Source organism: Taurulus bubalis (genome assembly GCF_910589615.1).
Source record: "Taurulus bubalis genome assembly, chromosome: 17".
Taxonomy (NCBI): Eukaryota; Metazoa; Chordata; class Actinopteri; order Perciformes; family Cottidae; genus Taurulus; species Taurulus bubalis.
In genome coordinates, this window is record NC_136605.1 from 21,871,612 (window position 1) to 21,889,490 (window position 17,879).

Sequence of the window (17,879 nt, forward strand, 5' to 3'; positions counted from 1 at the left end):
TGTTTTCGATGCAGACTTCAGAATCAATATTTCTCTCAGCTTTTGTCCAGCTGCAGGTTGCATCTTCAAAACAACGTCTGAAGCTTCTCTGCCCGGAATGATAAAATATGTTTTTCAGGGGGAGAAATAAAAATGTTGAAATCCAAAGTTTTCAAGCCTTCACAGTTCAGTGTTCCAGAACCAGCCAAGAGGGATTTGAGTTAGTTTCTGTATTCCCATGACATACATTACATTACATTGTTTCCAATGCTCCTGCAGTTCAGGTCTTCAAAATGAAATGAAATCACGTACCTGTTCATATTATACACCTTTAACAATATATGCACACCTTTATTCACACAACTACATTTTTATGTCAAAATCCATTATTCTTTTCTTGCTGTCACACACAATATGAAGTGTGTGAGAACCGACCAGTTTCAACCAATGCTATCATGACATCATCCATCAATCACTCTGCAGCTATTAATAAACTGGAGCTGGCGAAGAAGAAACCTTCAGATTCCTCTCGTCAAAATGATGTCGCTCATCATACAGGAATTGTTTTGTAGTCTTTATCAAATTTGCTACAACTTGGATGATAAAAAAAAGTGTTTGTATGCAGTAAAGTTAAAGGGGACATGCTTTAATTTGGGGTTTCTACTCAAACATGTTTGCATGTTATTGTTCTCATACCGTCCGTGTGAATATATACCTGTATATTATTATTATACTCTGTCTGCAACGCTTCGTTTTCGCGCCTGTCTCTTTAAGAAATAGCTCTACTCTGATTGGCTTGCAGGAAAGTGTTTCCATGATACGTGCTCTTCAATTATGAACCGAGTCTTGACATTTTGACCCGTTCATCCTGATATATTGTCTTTATATTCACATAGAAAGCTTCTTTTGATGCTGATCAGATTCAAATTTAAAGCATTTCTCATTTTTAAAGCAAGGAACTCAGAGAGAGAGAGAGAGAGAGATGTGCTCTCTGACTCCTCGCATGCTAACCTATATCCATAAGACATATGAGACATGTTTAATGTTTACTACTCTGGACAAAGCTTCTCCAGACTCCAGCAGCGTTGTATTAGATCTGCAATAACCTTCAGGATGATCTGGTGCTCACGACGGCTGCAGCATCACGAGCTTCCTCCTGGGCTTCAGCTGGGAGGCAATAACAAAACTCATAATCAATACAGGCTGAGTTTACACCACTTATTTGCCATACATATATATCCTTCATCAAACGTGCCATATTTATGCCACTTATGTTCCTGTCCGTCACACCATCCCTTGCATCACATTCATCTCACTGGAGGACGGCCGTCATCTGCAGAGTGACAGCAGCTCTTCAAAGATAACGACAGCGGAATAAAACAACACGACCTTTTACATGAATATTTGAATAAAACAATATATCTTTGGACGTCCGTGTGCGTATTGCATCGATTCACTCTGGCACAACATTTAAAACACAATTCCCCCGAAGCCAAAACCTCATTCTTCACATTTATAACTTGACCAGCCGTGTTTAAATACTTGAGCTTGGCACCTGGCTGATAGCCATCGTAATCCTTCACTATCATTCCATCTAAATCAATGACTTTTTAATTCTTTTTTAAAGCAGTGGGGCTTTTTATGCTCCCGGGTATTCTCTCTCCCACTTCCTCTTGAGGCGTTCACGCCACTAATTTATGATCTGCAGTGTCTCTGAAATCACTGTGAAATTGCATTTTATTAACTCTGTTTTATTCAGGGCTTCATCCATTCAACCTGCAGCGTAACATTCAATCTCACTGAGAGGAATCAGCGGAGATCCAGAGAGCGACACACAGAAGCATGAAGTCTCTCTTTAATTAAGGATCTAAAGCTGTTTACCAACGAAAGTAAAGGTCTGAGTTCTTTTCCGGGGTTTTCAAATGGAAACACTCAGCTAATCAATATAATTATTAATAATTACAGCACAAGTCTGTGTTCACTGTGTTTGGAAATGACTGGAAATGAAAGGGTTAGTTCATGTAGGCTCTGCAAAGTAAAGATAAATAAAAAGTATGTTTTTGTCAATGGAGTCTGGCGGCTTTGAGGAAAGAGAGCGGAGCCGCTTTGTTTTAAACTCTTTGATCGTCATGTTGGTTGCTGCTGCTTTAAAAAATAAATAAAATGATTGACCCTTAACATGGTTTTCCAATGAAAGCAGCATCATTCGCTCAGGAAGTTTCTAAATGATCCTCATGCCGTAACAACGTCTTGTTGGTCTTCACAGCTGTTCAGCAGCTCCTGGCCAAATATTACAGATTTATCTTTTCTTCTGTTTTTTTGGTCCGAGCGCTTGATATATAGATTGCTGTTATACGAGAACGTGTTTCTAAAAGGCTTTACCTCCTCCAGTGTTACAGAGGAACTGTGCAGGTGTTGTTTTCATTTCATCATGTTCAGTTTATTTGCCCAAAAAAGAAAACAAATTGCATTCAGGCTTTAAATATGGAAAGTTAAGTCCTCCTCCAAGTTTGGGTGGTTATGTGATTTAATTAAATTCCAGTGCATGTATTTCATAACAGTATTATACTGATTTGATACCCAACTGAAGGGTGGAGCTACACCAGAGCTATAGAGTCACATCATAAACAAATAACACTAATGTAACTCAATGTTCATCTAAAACAATAAGAGAGACGCTTAGATGAGAGAACTTGTATTCTGTGACTTTACAACACGTTCATTGTGACTCACTCTGATCATCCAGTTCCATGCAGCAGGATTAGCATTAATACAGAATAATATCCTCGCTCCTCCTCACCCGGCGCAAAACAACCTCATTCCTTATCAAGACGCGTCCCAAAATGACACCGCAAGCCTGGCGCTGCTCAGACACCAGCTCTGGGAAAAATAATGAAAAGAAGAGCATCTCATATTCAGTGTTTAGTGCAGAGAGAGGAGAGCGTTGAGACTCATATTGAAGAAGAAGGAGAAGGAGAAGAAGAAGAAGAAGAAGAAGAAGAAGAAGAAGAAGAAGAAGAAGAAGAAGAAGAAGAAGAAGAAGAAGAAGAAGGAGGAGGAGAAGGAGAAGAAGAGAGAGAAGAAGAGAAGAAGAAGAAGAAGAAGAAGAAGAAGAAGAAGAAGGAGAAGGGGAGGAGAAGGAGAAGAAGAAGGAGAAGAAGAAGAGCTGCTTGTTTTTCCTGTTCTTCGTTAACTCAGTTATAAACTCGCTCCATGCCTTCTCCTCTCCACCAGTTATTGTTTTTAAACCGAATTTCCACTTGTCCGTGTTTTGCACCACAGGAAAATGAAATCTAATTGGCTTACTGTATGTATATATATATATATATATATATAGTACAAATATTGAATTGTGCATATTGCAGGATGTTTGGGTCCAGCAGCATGAACACACACGAGAAGAATGAGAAAGAACGAGGCAGAGGAGGAAAGTGTGAAGACGTTTTATATTTATTATTATTTTTGTTCCTCACTTTTGAGCGCGTGTCCGTCTCTGCAGCGTCAGACGCCATCGGTCGAGCACCGATCCAGTGGCTTCTCATCGCTCACGGAGGATGAACGTTCACACCTGGCTGGAGACGCCGGTCCTCTCGGCCCACTTAGTGGTCCGGTCCACCTGCCAGCCGCAGAGCAGATTGTTTCTCACTGACAGAGATGAATGCCTCTTGGGGGCCTTCAAGGGAACTTGAGTTAAAAAGCAACAACACACAACGGAGATTCATGCCAACAAGATTATTAAATAACTCTTGACAAAAGGTCTCTCGGCAATACTTCATCCATTTTTCTCGATTTTGTTTCACCGTCAAAGGTCTTGAAGGTCTTGAAGGTCTTAAAGATCCCGACGGTCTTGAAGGTCTGAAGGTCTTGAAAGTCTAAAGGTCTTGAAGGTCTAAAGGTCTAACGGTCTTGAAGGTCTTGAAGGTCTAAAGGTCTTGAAGGTCTTGAAGGTCTTGAAGGTCTAAAAGTCTTGAAGGTCTTGAAGGTCTAACGGTCTTGAAGGTCTAAAGGTCTAAAGGTCTTGAAGGTCTTGAAGGTCTAAAGGTCTTGAAGGTCTAACGGTCTTGAAGGTCTAAAGGTCTAAAGGTCTTGAAGGTCTTGAAGGTCTAAAGGTCTTGAAGGTCTAACGGTCTTGAAGGTCTTGAAGGTTTTGATGGTCTAAAGGTCTTGAAGGTCTAAAGGTCTAAAGGTCTTGAAGGTCTAAAGGTCTAAAGGTCTTGAAGGTCTTGAAGGTCTTGAAGGTCTAAAGGTCTTGAAGGTCTAAAGGTCTAAGGGTCTTGAAGGTCTTGAAGGTCTAACGGTCCTGAAGGTCTTGAAGGTATTGTAGGTCTTGAAGGTCTTAAAGGTCTTGAAGGTCTTGAAGGTCTAAAGGTCTTGAAGGTCTTGAAGGTCTAAAGGTCTTGAAGGTCTAAAGGTCTAAAGGTCTTGAAGGTCTTGAAGGTCTAAAGGTCTTGAAGGTCTTGAAGGTCTAAAGGTCTTGAAGGTCTAAAGGTCTAAAGGTCTTGAAGGTCTAAAGGTCTTGAACGCATTGAAGATCTTGAAGCTCTTGAAGGTATAGAAGGTCTGTGGAGCTGAAACCTGAAGTCTGAAACCCTAAATTAATGTTTCCTCCCTCTGCAGCGTGACGTTCACGCTGAGAGATTCCATTTTCGCTCTTCAACCATATTTCTAAATAGTTTTCAACATTTAAAGAGAAATTCATATACAACCGCGGTCATATTTCATAAACGTTGCAAATGTGAAGAACCGCAGAACCAACTTCCTCCTGTGACCTTGTAATAGTTTTTGACATTTGGGATTTCTGAAACATGTTTAATCTCAGGATAATGGCGGTAAGCCGGACAGCGCTATCCATCACGGCCCGTTGTAATTACCTGTGTATGGATCACTGTCACATGGAACGGGCCGTTAAAAGAGAGGGAGCTCTGTGTGTGAATAGAAAACATTCAATCAAAATGCCACGGGCGACACCGCCGGCAGCCGAGAGCGCTGATTGAACAAGAGACCCGACCGGGACGTCCCGCGGCGGCGGCGTCGTTCCCGAGGTGGGCGGCGGCGTGACGGCCGCCAACAGGCCTGTCAGCCCGCTTCAGCTGAGCCGACAGGCCTGGTGTGCTCAGCTGTGTGAATAACACAGCATGTATTTCTGTGTGTCTTTATACATATTTATCACGTGCAATATTAGACGCTCAGAGACACTTCATGACGAAACAAAACACGACTTTCCCCCAGAGGAGAAACCTCAAATCAACCAATTCAGTTCAGTTTATTTTGTATAGCCCCAAATCACAAATACCAATTATCCTCTGAGGGCTTTACAGCACATAACTTCCTGTCCCGGGACCTCACATCGGATCAGGAAAACTCAACAAATAAAGATAATAAAACCATTTCACAACAACGACTTTGAGTTGCATAAGAGGAGCTTAACTCACGCTTCTCTGTTCAGGTTCATCACTCTGCTCTCTTTAGCAGTTTGCTGCTATATTAATATTAATGCTCTGATTGTTCAACAGCTCCTTCATCACATGGAACTTCATTTGCATCCTAAACATACTGGAAATGAAGGAATAACATACATGTCACATACTGGAGAAACCTAATGATTGAATACATTTCAATGGAGAAGCTAACCTCCTCCATCATTTACAACACAACAGAACTCCGTCTGGTCATCCTTCACTTTTACAAACATGACTCCACCCATTCTATTAATATTAATATTCACATTGTTGTCTTTTTTATACATATACATCTGCCCTCATCTATACGTTGTGCCTTTTTGGGATGAAATAATGAACACACACACACACACACACACACACACACACACGCAGACACGTGGCAAAGCGATTGTATTTTGATGAACCGGGTGTCAGAATGAGCTGCTATCAAAGACAAAAACTGATCTGAGGTCGCTGGTTTGAGACCCGCACCTCGCTCATTACGGCGAGACGACATCCCATAAACCGAGTCACAGCGCCACTGAGTTCAAACCGATCCGGCTCTTCTTGTCTCTTTTACGAACACTGACCGCGTGAGGAGGAGGAAGGCTGAGGAGATTCCTCTCCTCATAATACACGTCAGGGCCTTATTGCCTCCAGGTTATTAAAGTAAATGTTATATTGACATTTCAATCACTCGGCCTTATTGCTTTCTCCGAGACGCCGCGGCTCACATGAAGGACTCTTCCTCTGGACTTCATGTTGTCAGTTACCAAAGGTCACCCATAGAATCTTTATGCGTCTCCTTTGCGCCGCATAATTATCTTTTTATCATAACGTATTGAACTTACACTTCAGTCTCACTCTTTAACAACGTGGGCAGAGGGTTCTCCATCTCCTGTTTACTCTGCGCCGCATATCCAGCTGAAAGATGATGTTTAATTGGAACTCTGTCTTTTTTTATTTATTTTTTTAACAGCAGGAATGTGTGTGTTTACAAAACCTTCAGCAATATGACGTTAATAAAGCAGCGCTTCCTCTCGGTTTCTGCCCGGTGACAGTTTCCAAAGCGGTGACATTTATTTCCAAATGGTAATTGATTCAGAGGAAGCTGTTAGTATGCAGCTACGATTTAACAAGTGTCCTCTTGGGGTCAGAGCCGCGGAAAAGAGACGACTTCATTTATTTATTTGTTTGTTTGCTTGCTGTTGTTTTCTGTGTTTTAGGTCCAGACTCCTCGATATGAGAGGAAAGAATAGAGAAAGAGAGCTGGCTTGTTTTCCCTGCTCTACGCACACACACACACACACACACACACACACACACACACACACACACGCACACGCGCACAAACACATACACACACGCACACGCGCACACACACATACACACACACACGCATACACACACGCACGCACACACACATACGCACACACACATACACCACGCACACACACACACGCATACACACACACACACACACACACGCGCACAAACACATACACACACACACACACACACACACACACACACACACACAGTGGGCCACTGACAGAATGGACTTGTCAGCCTCCACTCTGCTGTGTTTACTGGTGCGTTCTGCCTGCGCGGTCGAGCCACCGACACCCGGACGGACGGAAACAACAACAACAACAACAACAACAACAACATGAGGGGCCGACAGGCCGCTGTAATGCTCCCCAGAGACCGTCAGGCTGGCTGGACAGACATAATGGCGTCGCGACTGCGTGAAGACCCCCGGAGAGATTTCCAGGGTTGTCACTCACGATTAGCGCCCGCGGAGCGCTAACAGCGCTACGACTACGACACACTTAAAGAACAAATGAAGCGATGATCGGCCTCGTCACGTGACCTCTGGCTGCCGCCGTCAGGGGGTCGCCGTGCGTCCTCACGGTGCGTTTTCTTTCCCTCCTGCAGCAGCTGCTCACGCCGCCGACGCTAATCACTTAGCATGAAAGCGCCATTAAGAAAAAGCCGGCAAAAGGGTGAAGAGGAAGAAGAAGGAGAAGAAGAAAAGAGCAATCGCTGCGCCCAAGGGTCGCTCCGTTCATTACGGAGATCCCAGGTTGTTCTCCGACGCCCCGCCGTGTAATTTTGGAGTCGGGTTCTGGAGGTGAAATGAGTTTAGCGGCACAATCTTAGCTAACCAAGACAAATGCTCTGTTTTCTACAGTTTACACCCTTTAATCGAGTTTCTTCCCCCGACACCATTAGTGTGGCCGAGTGATGAAAAGCGCTCTCCGTTGTAAGGCGTCCCGTTTCACTGAAACACAGCCAAGCCATTCCGCACAGATGTTTCCAGCACACGTATGTACGAGGCTTCACGGTACGAATTTACTTCAAAATAAGAGCAAACTTCTGGTGAATGCAAACTGTATTCCAAGAACATTTTGTATTTCTAATGTGTGAATACTTATTCCTCATATCGACAGCAGGCGACCTTGGAAGGTACCTCTTCCAATATCAGACATTCTGATGTTGAATTTCAAAATAAAAGCTCTAGAAAATCACATTCACTCGTTTTTTTAAACTGTCATTTGATTTTAACGTAGAGCAGAACTCTATCGGTGTGCCGATAAATAAATACACAACAAAGCACACACACACACACACACACACACACACACACACACACACACACACACACACACACACACACACACACACACACACACACACACACACACACAGTCCTCGGCTCCTCTTTTGATATTCACTTTGTGATCATTGATCTCCTCTGAGATAAATCTCTCCTCCATTCTTTCAGCTTCAGCTTTTACACAGCATTTCAAAAACAGACATTTAAACAAACAAAGATGCCAAATGTTTTCATTTCCCTCGTTCTCCTTTTTGCATTCTTTAGGAATTCATCACGCGTTCTTTAAGGTGCTGGTCACTCGGGTCTAAATCAGGAATGCATTTCATAATCAGAGCAGTGAGGTGTGTCAGATAGAGACAGAATAAAAGATTCCACCGGTCTCTCTTGTCTGATGGAAAGACAAACAAAGTTTTCCTCCTTATTTGGTCTGAAAGCTCTGATCCCCTCAGACTGAACAAGATGTTGATTATTAAAACGTAGAGCGTTTATCTTTTATTCCTTTAATTAATTTTGTCCACATCAAAAAAGAAAACCATCAACTCGAATACTGCAAGAAGTAATACAAGTACTGGGAAAAAAAGAATGCCCAATCTTAAAAATAACCCACAATGCGGAGGTGGCCTTCTAACATTGTAATATGTCCTTTAGGCCCCAAATCATTGCAATGATCAATGGCAATGTTTCAATCAATGTTTTATCATGGAACACTTCTAAAGGGATGGGTTTAAAAAGCCTCACAAAATGCTTATCGCTGCCAAAAAATGCAAAAGTATATTTGTACAATTACTCGTCAACATATTCTGTAACACAAAATATGAAACACAATCACTGTAGTATCATTTCAGTGAGTGAGACTTGTTATTCGATAAGGCATCTTGTTAAAATGTGAAAAAAATATTACTTTTGACAATTACAGGCTCATTATGGAAAGCGGAGCAGAAAGCTCCCATCATAGAGAGGGATGTGGGATGTGTTGTTTAAAATGTAAATGTTAAGTTTTTCAGCAAGTTTTTCCTGGAAGACATTAATCGATTGTTCACACAAAGTTACAGAACAATAAGTATGTTCGCTACGTATAACACATATGTTTGTTACGTGACTATTAGCTAAGGTTAAATGAGTTAACGTTGACTTCACCTGGGTGAAAGTCCTGTGTTTGTTTGACCCAAATGATGTGGAGGGGTTTAACATTGGAGTTAAGTTGAAAGCCAAGTGCGCTGATCAAAGGTTGTATCTGACGTGTGAAATGTACACAATAGAATGGAATAGAAATGCAATTGGAAGCATGAGAATAACAGGTAAATAACAGGTACATAACAGGTACATATAAGGTAAATATCAGGTACATAACAGGTAAATAACAGGTAACTAACAGGTACATATCAGGTAAATAACAGGTAAATAACAGGTACATATCAGGTAAATAACAGGTAAATAACAGGTGCATATCAGGTAAATAACAGGTACATATCAGGTAAATAACAGGTAAATAACAGGTAAATTACAGGTACATATCAGGTAAATATCAGGTAAATAACAGGTAAATATCAGGTAAATAACAGGTACATATCAGGTAAATAACAGGTAAATAACAGGTAAATAACAGGTAAATATCAGGTAAATAACAGGTAAATAACAGGTAAATAACAGGTACATATCAGGTACATATCAGGTAAATAACAGGTAAATATCAGGTAAATATCAGGTAAATATCAGGTAAATAACAGGTAAATAACAGGTAAATATCAGGTAAATATCAGGTAAATATCAGGTAAATAACAGGTAAATATCAGGTAAATAACAGGTAAATATCAGGTAAATAACAGGTAAATAACAGGTAAATATCAGGTAAATAACAGGTACATATCAGGTAAATAACAGGTACATATCAGGTAAATAACAGGTAAATAACAGGTAAAGAACAGGTAAATATCAGGTACATAACAGGTAAATAACAGGTAAATATCAGGTAAATAACAGGTAAATATCAGGTAAATAACAGGTACATATCAGGTAAATAACAGGTAAAGAACAAGTACATATCAGGTAAATAACAGGTAAAGAACAAGTACATATCAGGTAAATATCAGGTACATAACCGGTGTATTGGTGTGCCGTCAGCAGTGTTTTGTGCACTGGACTGGAGGTGAATCTAACTTTACACGTCGTCATATGTTCCAGCCCTCAGCTGGTCATGAGCTTTGGGTAGAGATCAAAAGAAAGTGAATGTCTTTCTGTGTACCGTAATAAATGAAATAACACACGGTTCATGTTCATGTTGATAAAGCACGGATGTGTGTATTTATGCATCGAAACTTCACCATTAGTTTTCTCAAACTCACATATCCCTCTCGGGTGTGAAGAGCACTCTCTGCGAGAAAAAAAGCAACAAATCTGCGATTTTCCTCATTTCCATAATATTTGCTAAATAATTCATCAGCCCATCATCTCCTCCACATGGGATGGAGGCTGTGGTGACAGGTGAGTTGGTAGAGTTGAACAAGCGCAGTCAGAGTGCACTGGCACCCTGTTATCACTTTACATTTTATCTACCAACTGACATATTTAGTTCTGCCTCAAGAGAGTCTTTTAATTAATAAATAACATTTTGCAAGTAAAATTTGTCAATCAAAACCTTTTTTTTCTCACGCTACTGAATAAAAATATGTTGTAACTCTTGAATATTTCATGGAAGAATCCATCACTGACATAAAATGTGTTTACAGAGCATTTTCTGTGTAAGAAATAAATTGGGAAATAAATACACATATGGATAAATTGTGTAAAATGAACAATTGAAGAAATGATTTTAAAGTCATGTGAAGTTTTATTTCTTTTTCTCACTTTTCATTTGAAATAATTTCATAATGGCAAGTTTTATGTCAAGTTGTACTCATTTTTCAAGTTGTCCCCGCCCTCCTACCTCTAAGCCAATCACACGTATAAGCTAGCAAGCTCAACAACTGCTACCAAATTTAGCCTATTAGCGCCCATTAGCGCCTGTTAGCGCCCATAACTGCAATGCTAAAGATACTCTGAAGGAACCAACTAGAGGACGCTGCTGTAAATAAACACAGCACACACACAAGGTAAGTAAACATGAATGTTTAATCTGTAGCTTAGCGACGCTACTGATGCTAGGCTACCAAACGCTAGCTGGCTAACTAGCAAGGCTGGTGGGTAGAATGTTTAAGGCACACTGAACTGTAAACTAGCTTCACTTTACATTGTACAAGCTGTAATGCTGTGTCCCTGTGTATCATGGATGTGTATTGATATGTGGATACAGCCATGGTCTAGTTATGTCGGGTGATTTTAATTTAAAATGGCTCTCAAAAAAATCTGAACCAAACAAATCCAATGCTTAAATTGACCACAATCAATGGAAATTCCACATAAGTACACCACTTGTGCCGTCAATGCTAATGAAATGTTAGAAAACACCAGACTAACACCAATCTTTACATAGTTATGAAAATACATTTTAAACATTTTAAATCGAGCCACATTTTTTATATGATTTGCATCGCTCTGACCTTGAAAAAGCTGAAAGCATTTTTAACTTCGACCCAGCTTTCAATCAATCTTACACAACTTTTAACAACATACTCAATAAACTATTTATTTTTTCTGTAAATACCTTAATGTTGATGTAATTTTGACGTAATTTGAGTAAAACGTCTTTCTATCCGGTTCTCCCAAACATATCCAAAGCTCTCATTGGAAGAGATGCATCTTGGGAGGCCGCCAACACCATCAATAATCTGACTGACTGGCAGAATTTCAGACATCAACGGAATAACTGCCTGAGACTCATTAGAAAGTCAAATCTGATTTTTGCAAATAACTCATTGGAGTTTTGGAAAATCATCAAAACTCTGCCGTGCATATCAGCCAAAAATCAAATGTGCGTGAAGCGTTTAATCATCATTTAATTTAGTTCACTACTACTTTTAGTGCTGGCTCCCCATCGGCTGGTTCTGTACCAAATATTTATCACTCTGGAGATTTAATATTATATAAAATATATTTTATAAAGACAACATCTCTGTTTTATGAATAAACATAACAAAACAATAGTTATCTCTCATAATATGCTTTGAGAATTGTTCTATCAAGAGCCTTTAGTTGTTAAAAGTTTTCTTGTTGTATGTACAATATGACCTGTCTTTCATCATCTCATTTAAGACCAAATAAGAATTAGTTTTGGGAAGAAAAAGCTTTAATTTTGTTGTCAGAAACTAAAATTGCATTTGGTTTTGAAAGGAGTGATTTATTGGAATATTGGGAAACTTTTTTTTAAGTGGAAACAACACAAAGAAAGTATCTTTAATTATCACAAATACCCAAAAACGCATTTTTACCCACCCAGCAAATCAAATGTAACCCAATTAGGTGGAAAACCAGTTAGCAGCGTATGATTGTCTGAGAGGTGAACGAGTGGCAACAAATAAGTGATATTACGAAACACGAAGCGGCATAAATACCCAATTTATTCAAGAGTTATTATATTAACTTAGTTATTTACACTTTTGGGCTCCATACCTTTTATGTTCCTCAATGTACCTCTCACTTAAAATCCTCTTCATCTATTAGACGTAGAACGCTTTAGATCACTTTGTCTTCAGGCCGACGCGCTCGACGTAAAGTTAGGATTTAAATGTTCCCACGAGCTCTTTTTGAAGCGAGGGCCCGACCGCCTGGCTCGCTAACAGAGGCGGCGGAGCGGACCCTCCGACAGAGGAGAGCAATTCCCCTCTGCAGCAGAACTGGGGCAGACATTTTGGTTGCTGCTCTGAGCTAAGCCAAATCAAGACCCACATAAAAACATCCCTGATTGAAAAGACGAAATATAGACCAGCTAGATACTAGAGAGAGGGAATGTGGGGCAAATACCCGCGTCGCTAATCAACCTGACAATTACGAGCGCTTTCAAGAGCCTCCCCACGGCGAGCGTGAAGCGCCCTACGACTTTCCCCGCGTGATTGTTGTGTGCTGAAAACCGCCGTTCATTATTTAATTCTTCCGTCTCATTATTCCCCGGCCGACGTCGACCCCGTCGTCACCTGTCAGCGCTTTTTCTGCCGAGGCTGAACGCTAACGGACGATCGCTCTTCCCCTTTGTGCTCCACGCGCCATCCGATGTGCCGTTCTGACTGGCAGAGGAACGGAGCGGCCAATTTGCAAACGCTGACTTCCAGAGCATCCAGCGTGGAAAGACATTCATCAAAAAAAAGGCGTCGCTGCCCTTTTTTATTTCCCACGTCCGCTTGTCATATTATCTGTACAGCGCTGTCAGGGGCCGCAGGGGAGTTGATCACACTTTATTTCTAAAAGGCCCGGTCGAGTACGTCGCATGACTGGTGTAAAGCAAGGGCCCGGGCAATTAAAGTCCACTTCCTCTTCTGTCGGGTGTGGAATTAGCAGTCAAATGATTCCTGGATGATTCATACTTTTACTTCTAGACTTGTTCTTTCTCTCAACGCTGCATTGAGAGAAAGAACAAGTCTCGAAGTAAAAAGTATGAATCATCCAGGAATCATTTGACATTACTTTTAAATCCTTACTTACAATAAGTGCATTTAACCAAACTCAGGACAAGAATCAAGGAAGTACAATTTCTTCAAGAAAGAAAAACCACAAAGTGCTATCAGTAAGAGACATTAGGTGTTACTAAAGTGCTACTTTCTTTATTCAAGGTGCAATAATATCATGAATTGTGTTCAAATAGTAACACAGCAATGGAACATGAGAACTGTAACAATGTTGCCTTTAACTCTCACTTCCTGTTGCACACATGTTGGTTTTCCATGGGACACGAGCATCGTCTCCTGGGTGAAAGTCCTGTGTTTGTATCTTAGTGGACTTTCTCTCCTGTCAGTCTCCATCTCCCAGCAGCTCCTGAAAAGGTCACAAAAATGAAATCTGTTTTTTTTAATTGTCCGTTTCATTACGTGCATGAAAGTGAGGATGAGACACAAACAACACAAAAGTCCGGTCTAGCCAACAAACACACTTAGTTCAACATCCACGCTTCTTCACACCGCTCTCTGGTTTCGACCCGTCTTCCTTCCCTCCATCCCACGATAAATTGTTCGTTCGTCATTATTTAATCTCTGACCGTTTAATTCGTCCGTCCACGAGGAAAAGGACCATAATTAACTTTCCACTGGCTTTGTTTTCGTCCTGGGCGACAAGAAAGAAAAAAGACACTTTGTGTCCCCGTTCACGAGAAAACAAAAGATTGCCTTTTGTCACTATTTCACGATGGAACGCAGATACCTGTGATATTGTGTTTTCATCCCCTGCTCCAGAAGCTGAAGTCCGTCCTACGTCTACAGTATTTTATCTACAGAACATTAGATATGCAGAGATACGAGGACCAGAAGGTGACTCTTTAACGCAGAACAATACACCACCAGAAAGAGGGCCTTTAATGGAGTGTGTTAATAGGTTTAGAGACCAGAGGAGCTGAAACTATTAGCTAAAAAGATAAATAAATCTATTTTTGTTCTTTTCTTCTTCTCTAATTTCTTCATCATCTATATGATAGATCTTTGTCGTCACTGCTATCGTCAAGATTGTCGCCATTATCATCACCGTCCTCGTTGTCGCCCGTCATCGCTGATAAGAAGGCAGAATTATCGTCTTTTCTCTGCGCTTTGCAACGCACCTCGTTAGCAAATGAAGCCGCCCCATCTGCCCCGGAGGCGTGGAGCCTCCCTCCTGTGACAACAGGTGGTTGTTAAAGGGAATCAAACATGGTCTTTGCCATCAGATGTAATATCTATCTTTGAAGCAGCAGGATTCTCCTTTGCAGACAACCTGCTAGAGGGGAACAGCCAGTATAAAAGGTGTGCTTTGAATGCTAACATTATTCTGAATTACAGTGCAGATAATAACGCTTCCAAAGACGCCGGAAAAATGTCAGGCTCGTTTTGTGTGTGTCTGAGACGACGCACAAGGCGTGTCGAACATCGTTGGAAAGGAGCAGCCATGAGAGAAACACGAAGTCTTCGTTTGGATTTCTCACTTTGTGTAAACACCACGGAGCTGAAAGGAGATCAAACTGAATATATTTCATACTTTCAGGCACTGGGGAGTTGGGAGAAGATGTTTTTAACACCTGTAAAGCTACCGGAGGGGAAACGGTGTGTTCCTCAGTGTGTTAAGGTGTCAAGCAGTGATGTAACTTCTTCTCTCGGCCAATCACACGCTCAACGAGCTGCGGCTACTTTTTAAGTAATTGGGCGAAGAAAAATAGTTTTGGGCTGTGTGTGATTGTTTTTACATTCATCAGTGCAATAACTTGAATGTAGTTAAAGTTGCATGGAGCGTCTGTAAACGTGTAATCACTTTGCCTGCGGGGCCGCAGGAAAGCTCGCTGCTGGAGGAGCAATACCAGCCGACCTCGGTCCAGCAGCGCTCACCTTCACCAAACAGCCCTCGAGCCGGCAAACACAAATGCATCTCGCCGTTTTATTAGTCCGGACACCAGATGGATGAGCGGCGACACGCCGGATAGTAACCGAGGGAACGAGGACGGAGGAGTCGAGGCGACGACATGCAAAGTATTTGAAAATTTGACTTTGCTTTTGGTTTCCTCTCGCTGTCAGATCACCTGTCTGGGAGCTTTAATGTCACGTTCACCATCTGGTGCAACCAGAGGTACCAGATTCAAACACGTGTGAATAATATTAATCCTCTATTAATAACTTGCCTTCCACTCCCAGCTTTCTCCTCGTAACGCCTTTGTGGAGAAGAACTGATGCCTTAATTGATCTATAAGTTAAATTATGTTTATGTTGGGTGACGTGTTTAACGCGTTTAACGTGTTTCTCAGTCTTTGCAGGAAGATCACGACATGACATCACAGAGGATTTACTTTTTTTTTTGTCAGATGTTTGAATTATGCAATCAAACTTGGGATTTTGGAAATAATGCCAAGTCAAAGAATAAAGTAAAGCAATTTAAGTTACTAGGAAGATATGAGAATAAAGTCATAAAAACGTGTGTGTATATATATATATATGTATATATATATATATATATATATATATATATATATATATATATATATATATATATACATATATATATTTATGCTAAAAATAAAGTTCCAGAGTGAATAAAGTTTTACGTTTTACTTTTCTGAGACTAGAACATCAGAGAATAAAGTTATTATTTGTATATCAAAATAAAAAAGGTGAAACTTCTGAATTCTGTTGGTAAAGTGCGTTCAATTCAATGACAATCCATAAATTATGAACATTAAAGTCACGTATCAGATCAAAGTCTTCGAGAATAAAGTCATGATTTACAGAGTTAACGGTCCAGTGGGATCTACTGTCAGAAATATAGAATAATAAGTATGTTTTCTTTAGTGTATAATCATCATTGTGTTACCTCAGAATGAGTTGTTTACATCTACAGGGAGTCGGTCCGCTTCACGGAGGCCGCCATCTTTCTACAGTAGCCCAGAACGGACAAACAGAACACTGGCTCTAGAGACGGCCAGTTTGAGTTTTTGAAAGTTGACATTTGTTGATACATGTTTCCATAAACATAAACAATTCAATAGTAAAGGTGCTAAATTCGAAAGACACAGCATATTTATTTGCCTCCACATTGGTCTCAAATGGCGACGGCTGAGCCGGCAGTTAGCGCTGACATAGCTAGCAGCCAACATCTAACAGCGCGGACAGAGCTAACAGCTAACAGCATGGACAGAGCTAACGGCTAACAGCATGGACAGAGCTAACAGCCGACATCTAACAGCGCAGACAGAGCTAACAGCTAACAGCATGGACAGAGCTAACGGCTAACAGCATGGACAGAGCTAACAGCCAACATCTAACAGCGCAGACAGAGCTAACAGCTAACAGCATGGACAGAGCTAATGGCTAACAGCATGGACAGAGCTAACGGCTAACAGCATGGACAGAGCTAACGGCTAACAACGTGGGCAGAGCTAACAGCTAACAGCATGGACAGAGCTAACAGCAAACAGCTAACAACGCTGACAGAGCTAAAAGCTAATAGCGTGGACAGAGCTTACAGCATGGACAGAGCTAACAGCTAACAACGCTGAGACAGCTAACAGCGCTGACAGACCTAACAACTAACAGCTGACAGCGCGGACAGAGCTAACAGCTAACAGCATGGACAGAGCTAACAGCTAACAGCTAGCAACGCTGACAGAGTTGTAACAGTGTTTACCTGCAGCTGGAGAGCGCTACTGCTCTTTAAAGACAACAGTTATTTCTGCCATAATAATGTTCTGAATATTGTGTAGAGACATCTCACACACACACACACACACACACACACACACATATCCCTTTACATACATCCAGTAATAACTCATTTTACTTCAAACGTCAGAAAAACAAAACTCCCAATTGGCACCAGACATGTTTGAGCAACTAAATCCTGTTCCTCCTCCTCAGCACTCATGTGGCATTTCATTTATAATTCTAAAGTAATCCAGCTCGGGCAGGTTTTCACATTTCCCTGAACACACACACACACACACACACACACACACACACACACACACACACACACACACACACACACACACACACACACACACACACACACACACACAGGACGTGATTGGTGACTTGTGAGTGGATGCAGCTTGTGTGCGCACTGATGCATGAATGTACACCAACAGCAGCGCCTCGCCTCTTGCAGACAACTTCTGCACTGTTATCTTCTGCTTCTTCTTTTTTCTTCCTCCTCCTCCTCCTCCTCCTCCTCCTCCTCCTCATCCTCCTCCTCTGAGTTATCGAGTGAAGCCTGAAGGCATGACCAAAGCAAAGGGGAGGTAATGC